The sequence below is a fragment of the Pseudorca crassidens genome, chromosome 16 (genome assembly GCF_039906515.1).
Source record: "Pseudorca crassidens isolate mPseCra1 chromosome 16, mPseCra1.hap1, whole genome shotgun sequence".
In the NCBI taxonomy this organism is placed as follows: Eukaryota; Metazoa; Chordata; class Mammalia; order Artiodactyla; family Delphinidae; genus Pseudorca; species Pseudorca crassidens.
This window is the reverse complement of record NC_090311.1, coordinates 50,777,402-50,793,581: the sequence shown is the minus strand read 5'-3', so window position 1 is coordinate 50,793,581 and position 16,180 is coordinate 50,777,402.

Here is a 16,180-nt window from a genome sequence, read left to right as displayed (position 1 = left end):
ATATATAGGTGGTTATTTCTGGGCTCTCTTTCCTGTTCTATTGATCTATGTGACTGTTTTTAATGCCAATACCATACTGTTTTAATTACTATAGCTTTGCAATAGAGTTTGAAATCAGGGAACATGATGCCTCCAGCTTTATTCTTCTTTCTCAATATTGCTTTGGCTATTTGGGGTCTTTTATGGTTCTATATAATTTTAAGATTATCTGTTGTATTTTTGTGAAAAATGCCATTGGAATTTTGATAGGGATTGCATTGAATCTATAGATTGCTTTGGGTAGTATGGACATTTTAACAGTATTAATTCTGCAATCCATGAGCATGGAATATCTTTCCATTTATTTCTGTCTTCTTCAATTTCTTTCCTAAATATCTTCTAGTTTTCAGTATATACATATGTTGATGTCATGCCGTCTTTATGCCTTGAGCATCACATTTGAACTAAATCTTAAACTGGCAGTATATAGGACAAAAACAATTTGCAGAAGTAATTTGTTCCAAGCTATGTTTTTTAAATATGTCTATATTTAGTTATTAATTAATAACAAACATTTAAAAATCAGAAGAGTCCACAGAGAGTTCTACAGCTCTAGACTCTCTGAGAAAATCAAATCTGGCCACCTGGGTCTGAATTGGGCAATAATCAGCTGAAAATACGTAGACACATCCTTATTTAGACACGGTACTTGCAGCACCAACCCTTTTTTTTTTAGGTCCTGCTTTTTTAGTCATTCAAATCACCAGCCTCGCTCCTTGACTTAACAGCCCTGACTCAGACTAGTAATGAACAATCACAGACTTTATCACTGCATTTTACAAACACTCCCATAAATCCTTTCATTTCATCCTTGCCATAAAAAAATTGGCACTATTTAGTCCTAATTCTAAATAATAGGTTCTGTTACTACCATTTTATAGCTAAAGAGACTAGGTTTTGGAATGAGGATGTGACTTACCAAGGTCATAGCTCTACTACTTAACAGCAAAGTTGGGATTCAATCCCTGCTTTCTGACCCCGAGTCCAGTGTGCTTTGCTTTCCCCCTACAGCAGAGAAGACCATGTCCCAATATAATGCCACAAATCATAAGGTCACAAAAGGACATGTGAACGTCCTTTTTGAAAAGAGATTCATGCATTCCCCTGGCTGTCACTCATTTGCACCTAGGTTGTATACTTATTCTGTCAGGTCAATCAAACAGATAAAAAAACAAAAATTTGAGTCACACTCAAGTAAGCTTGAGCATGACCTTTCCAATCAATTATTCCTATTAAGTTTTAGATGGACTGCTTTTCTGGCACTGAGGTTGGTTCAGCAACCACATATAAACAAACCACAGCACATGTTCTCCCACCCCTACAGATTTTGAATACAGTCTAGGAGACCAGACAAGCACACTTTTAAACAATCAGAAAAAAAAAAAAAAAGTTACTGTGTATGATAAAAACCTCAGTTGTGTGGACCTCCATGGAAAAGAGCTAGCTATTGGAGTCCAGGAAAAGTTGAGACACTTAAGACTTAATGATTTATTCTGTAGTCTCTATATCCTATAAAATTATAACCTTTGATAAAACCACTGGGAAAAGAAAAGGAACCAGAAGCATCTTAGAAATGCCATGAATAATGCTTCCCTGTGAACTATCTTTCTGGTGTCACTGCTGCAAACTCAGTCAAATGACAGGTTTTCCTGAGGGGTAAAGAATAACCCCATCCCTGCAACCATGCAGCAAGAACAAACTGTAAAAAATGAACAGATAAGCTCAGACAGACAAGAGAGAGTGTTCTGCCTGAGTAGGGTGGCAGCCTGTTTGAGCAGAATGAGAGGAAAGAAAGCAGGCCAAGTGTTAAAAGCAGCAACAATTGAACAAATGCAAAGTCCAGAGGTCATTGTGACCTTAAATTGTGGCCTCAAATTTTGGGATACTCCTCCCTGTGTTCAGTTCCCTTGAAGTTAGCAAGCTTGTGACTACTTTAACCAACAGAGTATGGCAGAAAGCATGTTGTGTGACTTCCAAGGCTGGGTCATAATGTCCATGCTCAAACACTTATTCCTGAAGTCCTGAGCTGCCACGCTGGATGGGTCTCACGTGGGTTCTCTAGATGAGAGTAAGCTGAGCCCAGCCTTCCTGCCATTCCAGCCCAGGTAGCCAGTGTGCGAGTGAAGAAGTTTCCAGATAAATCTAATCATTCAAATTACTCCTAACCACTTGAGTCTTCCCAGCTGAGGCCCCAGACATCATGGGGCAAAGAAAACCCTTCCTCTGCAAATTCTGATCAATGAAATCCAAAAGCAAATTAACATGGCTGTCTCTCAAGTCACTAAGTTCTGAGGCTCTTTGCTATGCCGCAATCATCAGAGCAGAGGGTAAAAATAAAAGGCAAAACGGGGTAGAAAGAGGAAAGTTTAGCACAGAGCTGGTGCAGGAGGTAGAATTAAGCATGACCAGAGAATGCAGCAGAAATGTAAAAGGGAAAATCAATGGTAAGAAAAAGCATTACCGTCTAAGGACTATTAGTCTATGCCGCAAACCCAACTCTGAGTGCCAGCAACACATATAAAATACCATAATTACTTTCATTCGTGACGGTATGAGGTTATTCTTCACGAAACTCCCAACCAGCCATGCACATTTTTCCTTCTATGTAAACGAGACAGCTTTATCTTTTGCCAGATTCAGCCTACCTGGTACCTCTTCAGCCTGCAGCGTCAATCTCACTAAGCCTCGGGCACATGATACCCAAGGCATCAGCTTATCACACAGGGAGGAAGGTGTCGTTTCAGGTGATCCCCTGTGTCCCAGGGCTACTCTACACCTTGAGGCCTCAGTCCATCTAACATCTTTTTCCGAACTCCAGCTCGGAAAAACTGCCCTTATGTCTTTGACCTCAACACCGGGCTGAGATATTGACACCACTTTCACCTGCCTGAGCTGGACTCTGCTTCCCTTGAACTCCCTGCCGGCATCTGATTGCACCAGGCATACCGTCTGACTCGGAGGCTTCCATAGCGTCAGACGAGAGCCCCCCCATCCCTTTGAATGTCTGCACAGGGAACAACTGGCAACTTGACTTTGGGTAATTGCCCTGAAACTCAGTTAGTTCTCCAAGCCCCAGTACCAGCTTTCTCTCACTCCACAGTGGCCCAGCCTGCCTTGCAGCTAAGCCCACCTGAGTTGTGACAACTCTTGCCAAAAGTGCACCATTTTGACAATAGACAAAACATCGCCCTCCTGGATACCTTGTGAAACCTCTTTTCTTTTAAGCACTCCCTCCCATGATTCCCCAAACACCACTGAGCAAGGTCAAAAATATATGCAGCTCAGTGCTTCCTGGATTGACTTGTGAGATCCTGCAAAGCAAACCCTTCTCTGTGGAGCTGTTTGTCTAAGTGGGGCATTTAAGTTCAAATTGTCACTTAATACCTGGGGAGCTGAACCCCAGCTTACTCAGCTCTGAGACTAGAAGAAAGATTTAATGGACCTCAAAGTCTCACAGGTTGGCAGTTTAAGCAGAAATTTCCAAATTTTCCAAAGGAACAACTTTCCCGCTTCAGTTGCTAGAAGGGGAAACAGGGCTGGAGGATGACAGCCTACTGACCTCCCTGCCAAGAAAACTCAGTTTCAAAGTTAGGGAACTCCACCTCAAGGGTCACAAGAGTCAGTAGGTACATCCCATCAGCCAACGATAAGCATCAGAGAGACACCCAACAATGGACTCATTCTTTCTCCCAGAAAGAGGGAAGCAGGAGCAGGTCTGAAAGGATGGGAGGAGAAGTTCTGAGCCTTGATTGAGTCCCATTGTTAAGCTGTTTGGGAAGATTGCACAGCTGGGCTAAGTGTTGTATTCAGCAAAGCACGTGATGGATGGCGCTTTTGTGCCAGGGACACTCCAGTGAGCACGGAGCCTTACATAGCTAAGAAAATTAAAAAGTTTTCAGGCCCTTTCACAACACACCTGATTTCTGTATTAAATCTGAGGGTGGATGGGCATTGTGTTGGGTAATTGCCTGCCCTGAATGTCACCATAGATGACAGGCTCACTCTGATCTTCTCAGACAATGGGGGAAATCTGGCTCCCCTGATATTTAGGCGGCCCCAGGCATTAGTGATAGTACTTAGAAGAGAATGACAGGGTTCCGGTCCTATTAACTTCCAACTCCACCTCACCTTGTATTCAAAAGAGGATCCATGTGCTTCTGACTCCAAGTCACAGGACTGGCAGGGAAGCCACCTGGTTTGACAGCAGAACTCTCCTCACGCAGGAAGCGTCAAGCACCTGGCAGGGAAGAGGGAGAGAGGTGAGTCTGGTATGTCCCTGGAGCTCACACTGTCACATCCACAGGATATAGATAATCACACTCTAATCAGGCTGAAGGCTCTTTGGTGGGAAACTAGAGACATTCTCAGCAGTTAGCATGGCAGGCTGGCAGTTACGGCAGTGGCCTGTCTGTGGCAGGTCAACCCCAGCGTAGTCCCAGAGAGATCTGTGTGTTAGGCAAGGCACTAGGTCGTTTATACACATTAGGTAACTCAATTTCTTGAAATCATCACAATAGCCCAATTTACAGAGAAAGACACTGAGGTTCTGAGAAGTTCAGTGCCATGCTCAAGGTCACACAGCTACTTACAGAGGTGGTATTCAAACCCAGGCCTCTTCAACCCCTCAGTGGTGTGTGGTTTACATAAGAAATTAAAGGAAGATGGTGGTGCTCAGCTCTTGCCTGGGCTCAAGACTACAGGGCAATCCACTGAAGAGACAGACCTGGAGACTTCCCTGGCAGTCCAGCGGTTAAAACTCCGCCTTCCAATGCAGGGGGCACGGGTTCCGTCCCTAGTCAGGGAACTAAAGGCCCACATGCTGCGGGGTGCTGCCAACAATTTTTCAATCAATCAATCAATCAATAAGAGACAGACCTGGAGTGAGGAAGTCGGGAGCTAGGTGGGAAGAAGTCTGGCCTGGTGGCAATTCTCCAGGGAGGCCAAAACCCGAAGCTCCTGCAGGTCCCCTGTGGCCCCATTTCACTCTGACACCAAAGATATCACAGTGGGGAGAGCAAGTATCTCAACTCCCCTGTCATCCTCTGTAACACCTTCTGCAACGCGGTGCAATGTAAGAGGGGATCCTCCTTGGCTCAGAGACCTCCCCATTGCCACTGTGAGCCCTCCAAACACAGTTCCTAGTACATGAATGAAGGGGACTAAAGCCAGGAGGTAGAGACCAGAAGCTGCTCACTATTTGCCTTGGAAAACAGGCATTCATAGAAATCCCTCAAGGGCATCATCTCTACTCTCACCTTTGCTCTTGGCTGTCCCAAATCAGTATCACTAATCCTATTGGATCAGAGCCCTACCCTTATGACCTCATTTAATCACTCTGTGAAGGACCTATTTCCAAATACAGTCATATTGGTAGATCAGCGAATTTATGATACATGAATTTAAGGGGACACATTTCAGTCTATAATTGTGGTTATGATTATCTGGATACACCTAGTGTTTGCTATTTCCCACCTGAAATGACCATGACACCAGGGGAAGGTGAGGCTTAGCCCCCAGGAGGCTGTTGCTACCATCGTGGGTGCTGGGTGTTGCTGAGACAGAAGTAGCCACCACATCCCAAACAGATGCCATGAGCCTCCTAGGTTGGGCCTACAGGCCCAGGCCTACTGTATTTTGTCATCATGTGTCCAACACCATTGTCTACACGCAACATGGCCTTCACTGAGGGTCACGACTGGCGAGACCCGAGTTGGCGGCACCGTCAGAGGTGCTGGACAGGCCCTGGCAAGGCTTCGCCCAGAATGATGAGTTGCTGGCACTGTTGCAGGAATCTATTTTGCTTACAGGACAAGAGGACCATGAGTCACGGGCAGTGGTAGAAGTCAAGGACAGTCTTGGCTTCTCCAGTTACGTCCACAGATGGCAGCAGCAAGGTGATGAAGGCAGGCTTCCAGAACTCCAAAACAGACACATGGGAGCGGCACCTCCTCAGGGTTTCCTGATGGAAGCTGTGGGTGGCACGGGCAGGAGAAGTAGTGCCCCTCACAGGGCAGCACCAGTCTGCATTCTTCTTCCCAAGCCAGTTCCCTGGCACCATTGCTGGCACGTGCAGGACTGGCACTGTGCAGAGACACTGAGCCAAGAGAGACCCCTTTTCTTGCATCTAAACACACTTCAGCTGCCCAAAGTGAGAGCCATGGAAACCAGGGGCAAAGGAATCTCAGCCACAGTGAAATGTTCCTGTGGGCCAAGGGCCCCCACAGAAAGGGTAGGTAAGCCAGATGATGGTGACATCAACATCCTTGTCACCTTCACCCTCCCTCTCATCTTCCTGACCTCGTAGCTAAGAGCAGGGACTCTTGATTGTGTGGGGTTGAGCGTCAGCTCTAACTCTATGACTGGGTGAACTGCAGAAGGTACATAACTCTGCCTCAGCTTCCTTATCTATAAAATGGAGCTGATAATAGAGCCTCAGTCCTAGGTTTTTTGTGAGGGCCAAATGAATTAACACAGCCCTCAGTAAGCAGTCATTATTATTGTATTTTCTACCATGGACAGAGCTAACATATTTAGGACAGTGTGGTATTAGGCACTCTACTGAGGGCTGTGTAAAGTAATCTTTCTTTTTTAATCTATTATTGATCAATCAACCAATAGATAAAAATAGAAAGATAAATAGATGTACATATATATGTATATATAGATAGATTAGCTATATGCATATATGTGTGTATATATTGATATCTATAAATATATAGAAAGAAAGAAACGTGAAAAACGTGACACTCAAAGATATTAAGATGGTCCAAAGTTACTCAAATACCAGAGCAAAGCTTGAAACCCACATCTGTCTGACTCTGAAGCTGGAATTTTTCACCACAACGAACAGGAATCTGCTCCCTTCCTTCATGGCTTGGACAGCAACTCAGTGTCCCAGGATGGGCAGGGCCTGTCCCCATTCATGGTCACCAGCACTCAGATGTTCATGGACACAGGACTTCTGGCGAGACCCGAGAGGGCCCAGTTTCCATGAAGCCTTGTTATCCTTGCACAACCAGCCCTTCTGGAAACAGTATGTATCATACCAGCGATGCTAATGCAAACCACAGCCACACTCTGAAGGGAGAACTTCCTGCACATCCTGGCACATGGCAGTGACAGAGGAGCAACATGGACAGTAAACACACAAAGCCTCCCTTTCTCCTTCAACTGTCAGTATCTGTGTCAACTCTCCAGCACCAGGGCCTCTGTCTGCTCTTAACCTTGTCTTCTAAGTACTTAGAGTAAAATTGGAAATTCAGGGAGATGGGACAGGACCAATGATCTGGGGATGAGGGACGTTAGAAGGTTGCTATGTTAGGTGGAGTAGGTTAAGTGCTTTCACAAATAACCCCCAAATCTCAGTGGCTTTAATGCAACAAAGGTTTTCTTCTTGCTCATGTCACAAGCCACATTGAGCTGGCAAGGGACGAGGGATGAGCCAGAGTTGCTCTGCTCCATGCAATCCTTCAGGGATCTGGGCACCTTCCATTTAGTCGCTCCTCTATCTCCTGGAAGCCTTGGAGTCCTCTAGCCTTTGCAGTTCTGCACTGGATCTTCTGCGTCTGTCTGGCCAACAAGGCAAGAGTGAACAGTATGGAGTTTCTATCACACAGGAGGTATTTTAGATGCAGGGCCTGGAAATGGCACCCATCACTTCCACCCACGTTTCACTTGCCAAAACTCTCACCTGACTGCAAGGGGGACTGAGAAATGTATTCAAGCCAGGTGTCCTGGGGTGGGCTGGGGGAGGAAAGAAAGAAAGAAATGGAGTTTGCTCAAACCTAAGGTTTTCTGCTACAGTTTCCATTTCTTTCGGTAATTGCTGACCATGCATAATTTAAAAGGTGGCAGGGACTAACTTCTCCAACCTCGATACCACTTGGCACAGACCAAACTGCCCACCGTCTTGGAGTTGTGACACGAACAAAAACAAAGGCAAATCATTCAGTATTCTACTCAGCCCCTCTGGATCCTGTCAAGTTCAGGAATGAGAAAGACCTGGATGTCGGTTCCTGTTACACATCCAAGGCATGTGGATGTGGGTGCAGCCCCACTCGGGCACTCTGCCAAGGCAGGTTCACCTAGAAGACATTGCCATCGCTCACATCCCCTCCCTTCCCCCTGCGCTCTGCAGTCCTTGGACAAAGCTGGACTTTCTCAGCATCCCCAGGTGGCCTGAAGCCTCAGTGAGACCAGCCGCTGGAGGGCTCTGGAGCCAACAAGAGACGAGCAACCTTCAAAGTGCTTCCCTTCTCCTGTGGCAAGTGCAGCAGCCAGTAGGGTTGCAGCAAACCCACTATTCGCTCTGTGATTCTTCTGCATTTTTTGAACCAGTTATGTGCCAGGCCCATGAGTCAGCAGCAGGATCCAAACAAATAAATCAACAAGAAACTATGAGAAGAAAGCTTCCGCCCTGGCAGAACCTATGGTCCGCTGGGAACGTACCAGAAAATAAGCAAATACAACTCGATGTGATCCCTGCTGTGACGGGGAAGGGAAAATATGCCTCTAGAGCTCTGAAGCGGTGCCTGAGCCAGCCCTCAAGGGCTAGGGAAGGCTCTCCTGCTCAAGTAATGTCTAAGCTGAGACCCACAGTATGAGAAGAAGCTACTCGCCCAGGTGAAGAGCAGAGCTGTCTGATCAGACAGTGCACGGAGCATGAGCAGTGGCCCAAGACAGGAAAGACCAGGTCACTCTGAGCGGCTGAAGAAGAGTTTGAGGGGGAAAGGAGAAAACCCAGGAAAGACATACAGAATCATGCAGTCTCCTTCGGGCATTATCCAAAAGACTAACGGGCAGGCCCTGAAAAATTTAAAGGATGAAGACACGGTCAGATTTGTGTTGTAGGAAAATCATCTTCTGGTGACTTTTAGAAGGTCAAGGAGAGAGCGTGTGGCTGAAATAAAAAGAACAATGCAGAGACGGGCTACATAGCGGCGCCGGTGGACCAGGCAGTGCAGCGGAGGAAGGGGCAACAGGCATGGTGGGGGCGGGGGGGGGTCGCTCCACTCCCAAAGGTCCACGTTCTAGCTGGACCATCGATGGGTCCCCAGAGATGTTGCAGTAACAGCAGGATGGAGTGGGGCTGGGGCCATGGCCACATGTGCTCGGGAGCTGCGTCCAGTGCAACCAGGATCCTGCCTGTCCTTGTCTCAGGGGGCCAGGGTGTCCCCTTCCCCAGGTGTCCCCTGTGGGACAAGGCCACATCCTGAGCATCAGTGGCCTCAGCGCTTGGTGAGTCAGCCTCACATTTCATCCCACTAACCACGTCTGGGGATGTGAGAGCAAGCAGGACCTCTGCCTCATTTTCCAGAAGGAGCCCTACAATAGGACTTCCCAAGGAAACAGGCAGTGTCACTGCCCGGGTCCAGTGGGTGCCCGTCCCCCATTGCTGGCGGGTTCCTGCGGGTGCCTGCACTGTCAGATTAGCATCCTTGTGGGCACGGGTAAAGGGAGGAATAAAGTGGTAAACGGAGGAAGAGTGGCCCCTGCTATGTGATCTTTGGGCAGAGGTGCTGGATGGAGCATGCAAAGGGGCAGGGGGCAGCCCACCAGGAGAGGACTGGCGGGTCTCTGCAGACCCCTGTGATGGCATTTCACAGACCCTCCCCTGGGCTTCCTGCCCCTACACTCAGGCGGGGCTCTGAGGAGCTCCCAAGGGGCCCACAAGGGCAAGGCCTCAGGTAGACTTGGACGATCTCCCCAGGCAGGCAACACAGGCAGCGGCCAAGGACCGATGCTGCTGCCGCGCCAGGCGGTCAGCCTCTTGGAGGGGCACACGCAATCCAGCCAGGTTCACTGTGCATGGGGATGTGAGGGTGGAGTCAGGATTCCCTGAATCTCAAGGCCTGCTGTTGTGTCTTTGGCTCTATCTTGCTACTGCCTTTGATTCCACTTTCTGTCTCTTTACCCTCAAGAAAGACACCCCCGCTGTTTTTCTTTTTCCTCAGCTGAGTCCTATCAGATGAGTTCATCCACCCTCTCTAAAGGCTTCCCTGTTTCTGGGACAGTTCAGGTGCTTCTCCTGGGTGGGTGTCCTATTTCCATCATTTTCTTCTCAGGGGAAGGTGAGAATTCCTGTCGTGATCCCACCCCTCCCCCGGCACAACAAGAGTTACCCTAAATAACAACTTATTCATAACTGAAATGATTAGGATTAAAGGATGAAATGTTTTTATTTGTATCAAATTCCTCATTTTCTAGGTAGATTATAATTGCATTTTTATTTCATCTTTCATCCAGGAGTCATTTATGAAAGTTATTCCTTTATTTCATTTATTATGGATTTTTAAAATTCTATTGTATCCCAGTCAGAAAATGTGACTTGGGCCATTTTATACTCTTGGGAACATACGGAGATTTTCCTGGCAGTGTGTACTATCATCCGCTTCTGAATGCTTGATTTGATCTATCTCCTAGCCAGCTGAAATACATCTTATAGCAGTTTCCGGGAAGAATAAGAATGGCATACTTTCTAAACCATTGCATTCCTGAAGGGGTCTTTTTACGGCTTCACACATGAATGACAATTTAGCTGAACGTAAAATTCTTGGGTCATCACCTTCTTCATTTAAACCTCTGGAGATGATGTTTCTGTGTTGGAGTGAAATCCAAGGGGAGTGGATGTTTCTTCCTTTGTAGGTACTCTGTTCTTCTGTTGAGATGCTTGCAGGAATTTTTTTTTTTAAGTCCTCTAAATCATTTTCTCCTTTTACCCTCTAAGGCACCCAGGGACACCTCAGAGGAGGTGAGACACCATGTGGAGAGATGAGGGAGATGCTGATGGAAACCCTGTGATTTCTGGGAAGCGTTCTCCACAGGATGCAGAGGAGACCGTGCTTTCCACAGTAATTTCACAAACCAAGCTACACCAAGTATGAACAACAAACACAATAACTCAGTCATGTGCTCCTGCGTTCTCATTTCCCTTCCATGGGCAGAGGTTTATTATAAATCAATAGGATTTCTACAGCGAGGGCAAAAGTTACATGTGTGGGATTGAAGAAACAATAAGTTGAACCTTGAAAAGAATTTTCCTCATTATATGATTTTTTTTTCCTCGGGGGCGCTTGTCTCAATGATAGGTGCTGCTGTTCTCATGCCCTACTTCCCTCTGAATGTTGCCTCTGTCCTTGCCTGAATCCAGCAGGTTCAATGCCCTGTAACGTATCTGTTGGTGCCCTGAGCCATTCCCCTCACCCCAAGCCTTATACTACAAGGCAACATGACTATACTCTAGGACCTAGAGAGTACATCCCAGGAAGAGGATCAGAAGAGAAAAAGGCACAATGCTGGTGGAGAGGGTCCTGCTAAAAGTGGGACTGGTCTCAGAATGCTGGGCAATAGAATCTTCCTATGGATGTGGGGATGTGAGAGCAAGCAGAACATCTGCTTCATTTTCCAGAAGGAGCCCTACAGGAGGACACCCTCCAGGGAAACACTGCCCAGCTCCCATAGGTGCCCTTCCCCCCACTGATTTATGAATGCTGTACAGTGCACTCCTGTGAGAATACATACGGTGGCCCCTGCTACAGGAAGCCCCCGTACCCAGAGAGATAAGTTAGAGCAGACCTGGAATTGCTACAAGGCATGTTTAGGCTGAGAAACTAGGGTGAAAACCTTCACTTCTCAGTTAATATCTGTTATGGACCAAATGTGTGTGCTCCCCCCAACACACACATAAAATTCCTATGCTGAAATCTGATACACAGTGTGACGGTGTTTGGAGATGGGGCCTTTGGGAGGGAATTAGGTCATGATGATGGAGCCCCCATGATGTGATTGGTGCCCATAAAAGGAGGTGAAGAGCCCAGCACTCTGCTCTCCACCATGTGAGGACACAACAAAGAAGGAGGTCATCTATAAACTAGGAAGTGAGCCCTCACCAGACATTGAATCTGCCAGAGCCTTGATCTTGGACTTCCCAGCCTCCAGAACTATGAGAAATCAATTTCTGTTCTTTAAGCCACCCAATCTATGGTATTTTTGTTGTAGCAGCCCAAGTTGGGACAATATCTCAATATATTATTTTGCCATACACTCGTGACAGGAAAGCACTGCTCTGAGATATGAGTATAGGGAGATGTGCTCCTAAAATTCATATATTCCTAAGTGGTTCCAGAAACACTAGACTTAAGAAATACTCATCAGAAAAATGGCTTAGTTATCAAATGAATTTTAGTTGGGAAAACCTATCCTAGAAACTTACAATGCACATTAATGTTTTAAAAGCTCTGAAAAGGCCTGCAGAAAAGATTACCACTGAACTTTATTTAGCTCAGTGGTTCCTAAATTACTTGGCCACAAAGAATCCTTTCCAAGAAATACTTATTAACATCAGACAGAAGGTGGCCCACACTTGGGAAAGTACTCTGCTGAGAAAACCTTCCAGATCGAAGGACTTGACACACTGCCTTCTGCCTCAGCAGGAAATTAACAAAAAAGGAAGCTTAGTATAATCGGTTCGTTGAATGAACTGGACTCAGTAAGGTGTGAGAAGAAAGTAAATGTGCTCCTTCTCATCAGGTGTCCCTCCTCTTAACCTGCTCAGCCAAACCAGACTTGTCTGTCCCTGAATGAAATCTCAGCAGGTCTCAGAGCGATCTCAGTCATTCTCAAGTATTAACAAGCGGTCTCATGTTCAAGAGCAAAAATATCCTGTCAATTTGAATACCGGAACTTCGATCTCTCATCCAATTTAAAACTTCTCTCTCCAAATCACCACGAGGAGGAGCAGAGAGAAAGCCTATAATGGGAAAGGAAGGGCAGTTGTAGTCTTTTTGCTTTGCTTTTATATTTCTCTTAAGCATTCCCTCAGACTTTTCATTCTTCATCCATGCACTATGCTACTCCTGGCTCCTCTGACCTTGGGGAGGGGAAAAGAGCAGTGGGAGAAGGAAGGGATGTCAAAGTGTCTCATATGCCTGGTGCTTTCTCTGTTCCTCTCTGGGTTTCTTAATGCCCTTAGCCATGCAGACATTTAAATACTGACTCTGTTGCCCTGTGGGGGCACTTTTTGGAGTTCTTCAAGAGACCCTCAACGCCTTCATACTTCTGGTGTCAATACTGCCTCTTCTAGCTAACCGATAGGATGGTGCCCTATGTCCCTGGCGTCTGGCAGTCCACCAGGAAGGGGTCTTTCAGACCCCACCCCCAGGCCAGCCTCTTGGGTGAAGAACCTTTCAAGATCCCTGAGGTCTGTCTCATTTCCCAGGAACCTACATCTGCAGCTCACTGCCCCTCCTATTGCCCTGCCCAGCATCGGAGGTAATTCCAGCAAGCCTCCCAGCTGTAAGCCTTTCAGGTATGACTTAGGTCTCAGTCTCCATGTTCTCCAAAATCCAGAACACATTTCATGCTCTCTTTGTGATTCTCCAAATCTCCTCCTCTCCTGACTTAATGATGGGGAAGAACTCCCCTTCATTCCTTCATGAAGAGTGGGTTACCCCCAGCTCATCAACTTCCCTGTGTAGGTCGGTTCCCTAGCAATAAACTCTGAAATGGAGTTTACGCCTGGAAGGTTGATTGGGAAGCCCAGGAAAGAGTGACTCCTGTAAAGAAGTGAAGGAAGGGGCAGGATTGGGCAAAAGGAGAAGTTGGACTTCCATACACTTGTATCAGCCCTTAGCTGATCCCCTAGGGGGGCTCTGAAGCTGCATGGCCCCTTCTGAGATTGGAGCAAGGGGGTCAAGTCTCTGTACCATGGCATCAGCCAGTCCTGGACGTAGACTTGTCCCCAAGGAGAGGACATAAACTTGGGCAATGCAACTCCCTCAGTCAAGGGGAATTCCCAGAGAAGGCTAATGCTGTGAGTCACAGGAGCTAGCCCTCCCAGCAGCTGGCAGACTGAGTGCCTTGGTCCTGAAGGGTGGACCTGTGTGGTGCACCACAGCACAACACCCACTATAGGGCTCCTACCGAATGTCAAAGATGAAGAAGCCCTATTTAACAAGCTGCTCCAGAAATGAGCGCTTGTTATTTTGTGTTGTTTTGTTTTGTTTTGTATTGTAGTTTGCCTTTTGCTGAGTGAAATGTCAAGTATTTGTTAAGCTAGTCAATTAACAGCAGTGTGAGCCCCAAGAGGGATGCAGTGAGTATCTGTTCTTTCCTAGCTCTGCCTTCACCGTCTGGGTCAAGCTCATGTCACTCTCTAGTCTTGGTTTCCTTAGCTGTAAATCAGGATGACAAAAACCACCCTGCCTACCTCTGTTGACTGTGGTAAGATACACATAGAACATCTGATACACACAAAGCAAGGGCTTTGAAGTCTGCTAGAGAGAGTTTGAACCTTCTTCAAAGCACTAGCATGATATTAATAGAATCACTGAGCCTTTTCTGCTCAAGCCCCGTTAGAGCTTGGTGATCCCATTGTCCTCGGAAATAGCACTAATGAGAGAGATTCTGCAGAGTCAGTCTTCATCTCAGGTGAAGTCGGATGCCGCCTTAAGGGCTATGAGCAGAACATTTAGAGCTGCAGGTCAGAGTAGGTCAGATGGCACAGCAATGCCACACAGCCCATCCTAGAGGCTGTGGCACAGGGAGAGCTGGGATGGTGACCTAGTTCCAGTTCTGCCATTTACAAAGATGTGAGATTTGTACGTCACTCCCTATGCTGGAATTCATTTTGCATCTGTGAAATAAAATCTTTGTCCCAGGGCAGGATTTTTCAAGCTCTTTTAATAGCAGAACTCTGTTTTCAATTGGAAATTCTTTTCAAACCCTTGTTATCTGAAAGTGTTGAACAGATTCCTCATAATGTTTAAATAGAGGCTAATAACATAAAATTTTCTCCAAATGCTGTGAAGTCTCCTAAAGCACATTAGTGCAATCACTGACTCAGAAGATGGTTCCTGTGCGTCTACCATGTGCCAGGCACCGTACTAGGCAGGATGTTAAAAAGTGTGCTACAGGCTGAATGACCAATATGGTCCCTTCTAGAATTTACAGTCAATTGGGTGGACCAGACAATAGATGTGCAATTACACTGCAAAATGCTAAGTTCTCAGACGGGAGAATTTTAAAGCACATCAGAGATTTTAACCCAGCTTTGACAATGTGGGGAAGTCATGGTTGATGTTCCAGAGAAACTAGATCTGAAGGGTATGTTAGCACTGACTAGCTACTCAAGAGAAGACTCTTCCTGGTAGAAAGCCTTGGTTTTCCAGAGGCCTATAATTTAGAGAGAGACACTTGTGAAGAGCTAAATAAAGAGTGGTTCCAATACAGAAGAGGAACTGATCAAAGACAAAAGATGGGGCTATAGAATTAGGCACTGCCTAGACCACGAAAGGTCACTTGTGAAATACTAAGAAAACTGGATTTTATCAAAAGTGCCATGGGAAACCATTGACGGATTTTAAGCCAAGTTGAAGAATCATTAGTCTAGGTGACCTCTCAGGGTACCTCAAACACTACTACTTGCAATAACAGGTTTCATTAAGCTCAACCAATAAATTCCTGCACGTTAATTGAGCCATTCAACAAGTATTTGCTAAGTGTAATTAAAAGGTGATTATTTAAACCATAAAGACTTAGTGAAACATCTTTTAAAAAAAAAAGATAAAAGTAAATCTATTTCTGGCAGAAAACCCAGTTTATATTCTCAAAGGATAGCATCACATCTCCAGTGGGGGAGAAAGGGAAAGGAGAAGATTCAGAAGGGTACAGCCGAGGAGAAAAAGGAAGCTGCCACCTAAAACAATGTGGGTCAAAACTGAGACACTGAGAGACAAAACAGAACAGAAAAACAAGGGAGCAACAAAGTACACAATGAAAAGTGTAATTGGGAAGCTGAACTCAGGGCAGCTAATAGGTGCCTTACCCTCCCACCAGAGCAGTTAGTAGGTGACAGTCTTTCCCCACGGACTAGACCAGAGAGAGAGTGTGGGCCCCTGGAAGAAGCTGGGTCGTGTCTCAGGTAGGCATTAAACCTCAGAAGAGACAGTGAAAATCTTGTGCTCAAAAGATGAACTATTAGCACCCCAACTTTGATCAACTTGTTGATGTCTAAAAAACCCTACCTCTCAGCATTTATTCCCTTGTAAAGTAACTTCCCACAGTGACTCAGTCTTGGCCATGTGACTGGCTTTGCCCGGTGGAACATTATCAGGGTTAATACAAACAGAGCCTCCTCCTCTTA